We start from the raw sequence: 8,143 nt of genomic DNA, 5'->3' as shown, positions 1-8,143 counted from the left end.
ACATCGATGCTAACTGCTAGGCGGGCGATACCATTTGATAAAAAAGTCCTACAGCGATGGTACCGATTAGGTGGTTGTAATACTCAAAATAAATAACTTGCTAATACTTTGTTACGTAAGACGCGCGTTTCATGTAAGACTCCTGCGTACGACGAAATCGAATGAAAAACTGTTGGACGGTCATATTAAATAGTAATTAGAAAATAATCATATATATATGGATTGGGATAGAGCAAACTTGACACTGCGATACGTCACATTTCATGAACAGTGAATTTACATAAAAAAAAATGACAATGATTATTTATGCCAACACGTCAGTGTGCATTGGACAATTTCAGAGTCCCAATCAGCATCATGATTTCATCAGTAAAGCCCGAAAAAAAGGTTTTCTTTCAATCCACCATTTTCTACATTTGAAAATGCCTGTACCAAGTCAGGAATGTGACAGTTGTTATCCATTAGTTTGATGTGTTTTATCATGTGATTTTGCCTTTTGATTAGGGACTTTCCGTTTTGAATTTTTTTCGGAGTTCACTATTTTTATATATTTATTTACGACAGGCGTATGAATTTTCGAGTTCAGGTAGCGGGTTAATTGTAATAACAATAGAGTAAGAAGTTCCGTTAGTATTTAAAGTCGTGCGTGCACGAGAAAAGTTATCGACAAGGGTGCAGACCATCTAACGAGAAGTGTATACGTGTATTTGTGTATAGGAAGATTAATCTTCAGTATAACAGTTCATGCCTTATATGGGTACAGATGCGCATTAGTTTTTCCATAGGCCGTAATGGTAACGTTTTCTTCTGTTGCTCAGTCCATATCGTTAACTTGGATATGTGTGATGGCTCGTTTTGAAGCTGAGACATTTTGACATATGTGGTTAAATTTTCGGGGTACGAAGTGAGATTACTTTTTCCGTAAATTAGCAAACCCCGAGTATCCTTTTGTGATGCGGCTCCTCATGGTAAATAATCCCATTTTTAACACAAAAAGTTCTTTGAAAATTTAATACTTTGAACACATTTAATAGCTCCATAGATTTTACACATTTATTCTGTGTTCCCCTACTTTCTAAATTAACTCAAATGGTTAAGCTCAGTCACTTGTTTATCATAGAAAAGTGTCAAATATCACTACACAGAGAATTTTTGTTTACACGTGACTTTTGAGTTCCTCATTTCAAGGCGCATTAGGGATCTTGTCCCATATTGAAATCCATACTTCTGATTTTTCCAAATATTTTTATGTGATCTTCATCGGTATAACATTCTGAATAAATCTGTGTATTTTTGTCCATTCCATTTCTGAAAAAAAAATAAAGTTGTTTTAGCACTATAAGGCAATGACACTTTCGTCGCTATATTCATTTATTTTGAATACAATGAGTATGTGTAAGTAATTTCTTCCAGAATACCTTCACTAGTCAAAACAAGGACAAAACTTCTGATTATAACCTCTTATTACAATACACAGACCCTGTTAAAGCATTCTACAAAATTTTCTTGTGCCTTAAAGTGCATTTTGACAGAGAAATTATGCAAAAATGAAGGTTGTATAAAAAAAACAACACCAAAATAATTATTCTTACTAGTGGAAATCTGGTATTTAATACTGTTAAAACCACTCTAAACTACTTGGAAATCATCCATATCATATAATTAGAGTACAATATAGTGCAAATTTTCAAAACTTGTCCTTTCACATAATTCTATTTGAGAAAAAAATGTTTTTTACATGTATTTCAGTGAAAACCTTTTATCAGTGAGAAATCCACAAGAGGTCTTAACGGAAACATTGTGACATCACATGTATAATGGCGTCATTAAATAACGACAGATCAAAGTAGTGCTAAATATAGTTTGCAGTGTTACATGAGAAACAGTTGCCGCAAGATTTAACTCGAAATATTGAGTCGTAACGATCTGTAACTAAGCCTTTTCATTTAATACCAAGACCATAGCAACAGTTTTCATATTAGCATATTTTTAACATACCGACTGTAATTTCAATTGCATAAATATCATAAAAAACAATTTAGAGCTTGCCTAATAAAACAAAATGCTTACCAGTTATTCAGGACTTTTTAAAACCTCTAGTTTGCCATCTCAGGTTGAAAATAATGATACGTCTGGAACTGAAATAAGACAAAAAAATACTCAGGCTTTGTTATCATTTGATTTAAATACATAAGTATTATTGAGAGAGAAAAATCTTATTCTTGAAAGTTTAATCACAAAGAAAGACAAATGCTTCTCCCTTGTGGCTTAGCCACCTTCATTTAAACCTTTTGTATTAGAAGCAATGGGTAGTAGCTAACTAGCTTAATAATTGAATAGGTGCAGAAATATTGTTTTCAAAAAAGTTTGACCCTCCCCCTTTTTCAGTGCTGAGAAATGACAATATCTTTTGTTTTGCTCATGTGCATTAAAAATAATAATTCATGATTTTCTTAAAGCATGTAAATGTTTTTTTCTGTTTTTTATGCATATGATATCTACTGACCAGGGGTCAAATCATTGGTTAAAAGCACATGCGATGATGTATCTCACTTTACTCGTATGAAGTGTGTTATCTCCCTTGATTATCAGGTATTCCTGTAGACCAGAGTGATAATTACATAACAAAGACTATATTGTGTCATGTTTACTTACAATTTAATAATATTTAAAAGTTATTTCTTGCCTTTTCAATGTAGCAAACAAATTCCTTTCGGATCTCTCGGAAGTAAACAAAGTTATGATTGTGCCTAAAAAAGTGTTCAGCCCCGTGCCAGTAATGTATTTTAAAAGCGAAAATTTCCTTGAGTTTTTGCTGATCTTTATCAATAATATTTATCTTAAACCATTTATGATAACTAGGTATAAATAAAAAAATACTAACCATCATTTTCGGTGGTGTACAGGTGAAATCATCCATAAATCAGTCCGACAACTTCTGGAATTGAGCTTCTAAATTGGGTACAGATGCGCATTAGTTTTTCCATAGGCCGTAATGGTAACGTTTTCTTCTGTTGCTCAGTCCATATCGTTAACTTGGATATGTGTGATGGCTCGTTTTGAAGCTGAGACATTTTGACATATGTGGTTAAATTTTCGGGGTACGAAGTGAGATTACTTTTTCCGTAAATTAGCAAACCCCGAGTATCCTTTTGTGATGCGGCTCCTCATGGTAAATAATCCCATTTTTAACACAAAAAGTTCTTTGAAAATTTAATACTTTGAACACATTTAATAGCTCCATAGATTTTACACATTTATTCTGTGTTCCCCTACTTTCTAAATTAACTCAAATGGTTAAGCTCAGTCACTTGTTTATCATAGAAAAGTGTCAAATATCACTACACAGAGAATTTTTGTTTACACGTGACTTTTGAGTTCCTCATTTCAAGGCGCATTAGGGATCTTGTCCCATATACGTAGAGTTCATATTTTAATTATGCGCTTTTCTTTTGTAGATCGTATGTTAATTGAATGAACTGATGCCATTGGGTATTATTTGAATGAACTGATCCCATTAGTGGTGAAAACTATTTGAGGACATTTGTCTTGTGTTTAATAAATTATGAAGATGGTCACCGCACCTGACAGTCTCTATAATGGTGTTTGTCTTTATTAATACAGAAATAATTTCACTGCAAATAACTGAGACATACATATTATTTTTTGTGGTTGGTATTAGGGTGTCGTTAGAAAATAAGGAGCCTAGAGTATATAAATAATTTATTTTCGGTTGAACAGAGTGAATTGAGAAAATAAGTGATTTTACTTTGTACCAACGTAATGATTTTTAGTCTTGAAAACAGTTTTGGTTATTATGGTTTTGAATATATCTATGCTTTATAATATATGTAGGACAGTATCACAGAGAGTAGTTTCTGTATTTCTTTATATTTTATGATGCGTTTTATCTTGATTAGACAAGACAGAACGCAGAATTGTTTAAAATAAGCAAATCGGTTGTGGTCTATTATTCAATCGTTCATAGCTGGTTTGTAAGAATGATGATGGTTTGCGCATTTCGTCGGAATATTGCTGATGTACAGTTACAACATAATCTAAAACAGAGGCGTCAGATACCAAAGAAACATGTAAACTCATACGTCGAAAATAAACTGACAATGCAAAGGCTAAGAAAAAAAAAACCAGGCAAATAATAGTACACAATACACAACAAAACAAACTAAAATCTAAACATCTCGAACCCCAGAAATATATATTGGGATCTCAGACCATCTGGAATGGTTCGCGGCTACTCCTCTTCATGTAGTATCTATAATGTTGCTAATGTTTCTAGTAGTACAAACCAGGTAATACCGTATAGCGGGTTTATTTTCGCGGGTGTAAAATTTCGCGATTTTTATTTTAAGGTATACGATATATTTTAGAGGTTTGATTTTGGTAGATTCAATACCGTTGCATGCGCACTTTTAAAATGGTGGAATTTAATTTAGCGATTTGGTTCTGTCTGCGAAAATAACCCGCTATACGGTAAGTCTTAATTGGTAGGTCATATTCGGGGAATACTGGACAGGATTGCACAAATCATGATAGAAAAAAATAAGCCCTGGAATATCGTATTAACTGGGAGATGTATACTCTGCATGCAGGAGCTGCTGGGATGTTGCAACATAGAAATATAAACTTCACAATTGGGAAGATGAAATCATTTGTTTATGTTTTGTTTTAAACCGAATCTCATTGTCAATTTTTAGTTGTGAGTCACGATATGAAGCAGACTTTATCTGTTGTGTTCCTTTATCTCAAGTTCGATAGGACATAGTCAACAAATTTGAACTATTAAGTGTCTATATAGCGGAAGTAACGCTAAAGATTACTGTTTACATCTTTCCCTTCTACATTTGTATATGAAGTCCTCCTTATAGGAATTCAGGACCAAATCAGAAAGAAGAGATGCCAACGTTACAGAGGGGAATATAAATACAATAATCGGAAATTAAAACTGTACAAAAATTGGTGATAGACGAGTAGAAGGACCAGTTACGTAGAAAATGTTACTGTTTTCTGATATCATTCGTCACTTCTCACCAATAAAAATGGTGCATTGTATCTATCAAGGCCTGCAACATTTTTTAATACCGTAATTTTAGAAACTTGTTATTAATGAGCTTTCAGTAACTTGCCTTATCAATATTGGGATACATGTAATAAGAATACGCAACTGAGATGCAGCCACAAGTTACGCTGGGGTTGACGTTGCTTTTCAATGAAAAAAAATTACGATAATTTTACAAATGAAAAAGCTTGATTAATAGACTCAATGGAATAGCTGTATTTTGTAAACCTTACATGCATATGAATTTGATATCCAATGCTCTTTCACTTCATATTTTATTAGACCTTTTTTTTTTTAGTTTTATGACAGCCATTACACTGACGAGTCTTTTAAAGACGAAATCCGCTTTTTGATCAACACATGTCAATCCTGGTATCTATTATAAATTTATCTACTTATTTTATTTTGTAATCATACCAAAAGCATTTTACAGTACCTTTCGGTGAAAAATGATTTCACGACATCTTTAATAAGATTTCAGAATGCAAAATGCCTAAATTGTGGTGTTTTTTTTATGCATGCTATGGATAATTGGTATGGTTATTGGTCTTGTGACACAGTGACATTGATTCTCTTCCTTCCCATTGTTTTGAAATACTTTTGAAGTTGTTAGTTGTTTCCTGAATATATAGACAACACAACATTCGTTTCAAAGCAATGCATACCTCGTTCACTAACAGAAATGAGATGTAAGCAAGGTGAAGTATAGCGTACTTTTACAAAGTTCAATATGTTAGTCATCGCTATCAAAATAAATAAAGGAGCTTTTTGATATACGCTGATAAGGTCAATTTGCCATCTGTATAATATGCGAGTGTCCGTCCCATATGTCAGATTTATATCTCCCTGTCTATACAAGTTGTAAATAAATTCAACAGCGAATATTAAAGACATTTTACTGCATTGTGATTGTAGCTGTATGAATAAAAGTATTGAGGGCAATTTGAATTTCTTGATCTTACTTTTCCTGGATACAATAACATATGACTGCCAATTTCCGTTTCATTTTACATATCTACAATGATGGTTGTTAGAATTTTATATTGATGGTATAGTTGTTCTATATACATGACTTTTGTCAAAATGATTGACGAGAAACTGGAAGTATTGCTACCAACAATTTCGAAACTTTATTTATGCACAATGATATTTTTGTATGAATTCGAAATTCTGTAATTGGTTGATGATACTCAAGTATCTCTAATGAATCTTTTTGCAACCACTGTTTCGACGAAAGCTATGGTTGAGGTTTCCTTCCATACGGTATAGACAGCATAGCAGTTAGCTCAGCATTTCTGTGTTGACATGAAATTTCATAGATATGATCATAATTATAGGTTTAGAATTTCACCAATTAAGTCTGTTTATTTTGCTCACACATTGTTATCAATATATTTTTAATTCTCTACGACTTTCATGCAAGCAAGAGATTTAGCTATCTTTAAAACTAGATTTAATACATTATTTTCTACATGAGAGAATGCCTGTACCAAGCCAGGGATATGATCGTTATTTTCAATTTGTTTTTGGCGGGTTTGAGCTTTGAAAATTGCCATTCGAAAATCGAATTTCCGTTTCAAATTAATCTATGGAGTTATGTATTTTTGCTATTTTACTTTTTTTCTTTTAACTGTTTAATTAACTCTGTATTATTTCAAATTACTATGGATTGTCCACCCTAGGAATAAAAATAATAAATCTGTATTAAGCACAGTTTTCGAAAATTTGGTCCTTTATGCTTTTTAACTTCTTACTTCATTTTGCCTTTTATCGTTTTCGATTCGGGCGTCACTGGTGAGTCATTATTAGACGTGCAGTCTGGCGTAGACAATTGTAATCCTGAAATCTTTGGTAAATTTATGCCAATGTGCATGATACTTGATGCAGGAATTGCCTTCATTTTACAGGATTGAAACAATAAAGTGTAAAAAGCAAAAATAATGCTAGCACTTGCGCTCGCATACAAACGTTTTAACAGACTTAAATTATAAGCAAAACAAACAAAATTCTGTCTTTTTATCAGTTTCAGTGGATACACGTTATTTTCCTGTTTGTATTTCCTATCATGATTTCCTTGACAGAGGGTTCCCTCTGAAAAGGAAGCTTTTAAACCAAGAGTTTTAAATGGTGAAGTCGAAATCATCCCTTCGTAAATTTTACGGACACCATCACAAGTTGGTTGACCGTTATGAAATATTCGCTTCACAGATGATATCGAATATGTTCCTATTGTCGTAACTTTAATCCCGTTCCCTTTTCACGAATGTGACCTACCGAATTAAACTACTTATCGGCTTTGTAATAACATGAGTAACACAACGTATGCCACATGTGGAGCAGGATCAGTTTACCCTTCAGGAGCACCTGATATCAATCCCAGTTTTTGGTGGGGTTCGTGCTGCTTGGTCTTTCGGTTTTTTGTTGTGTCTTGTGTATTCGTCTGTTTGCCTTTTTCTTTTGTATCCACGCCGTTGTCAGTTTATTTTCGATCTATGATTTTGAATGTCTCTATGGAATCTTTCGCCCTTCTTTAATGGTTTTATTTTATTGTCTAATTATTGTATGTGTGTTTAGTTACTTTTTTCTTCGATAAATTTTGCTATGTTTTGGTATTTCTCTGTCTAAGTTCCTCAACTGTTTTGGTACATCAGCGGCTTTCAAATATTCGGCTTTGCTCGTTACTGATGAAGTTAAATGTCGATCAGCAATCCGGAAACATGAAGTTATTTAATGTTTTGTTTCATTTTTTTTAACTCATCTTATCCAGAAATTGACAATGAAACTTGATCATTAATTGTTTTTATATATTTTTGGTTTTGAGTATGAATATCCGGCCACTGAAAGGACAAATCGGGATAGCTTCATTAACTTAAAGGCAACACAACACAACTATAATTGCCTTCTAGATAACATGCATTACAATTGCAAAAGCTTCTTCAATAAATAGTTTTCAGAAGATAGGATATTTCTCTTGACTAAATAACATATTAATTTATTTTATTTAACATACTCCTGATTTTCGTTACACATGGTAATTGTGCGGCATCCATCAAGATACATCCCATG

The 8,143-nt window shown here is 33.0% G+C and overlaps 1 long non-coding RNA gene across 1 annotated transcript; it reads right to left on the bottom strand.

The window, feature by feature from the left end:
- Positions 1–1,093: 1,093 nt before the first annotated feature.
- On the bottom strand, positions 1,094–3,412 carry LOC143071618 (uncharacterized). Its single transcript, XR_012976928.1, has 2 exons — positions 2,885–3,412; positions 1,094–2,138 (listed from the first exon to the last, which is right to left on the bottom strand). It is a non-coding gene; the product is annotated as an uncharacterized LOC143071618 (long non-coding RNA).
- Positions 3,413–8,143: the final 4,731 nt, after the last annotated feature.

The sequence above is a fragment of the Mytilus galloprovincialis genome, chromosome 4 (genome assembly GCF_965363235.1).
Source record: "Mytilus galloprovincialis chromosome 4, xbMytGall1.hap1.1, whole genome shotgun sequence".
Classification (NCBI taxonomy): Eukaryota; Metazoa; Mollusca; class Bivalvia; order Mytilida; family Mytilidae; genus Mytilus; species Mytilus galloprovincialis.
Note: the sequence above shows the minus strand (reverse complement) of the source record. Positions and strands in the feature narration are given on the sequence as shown.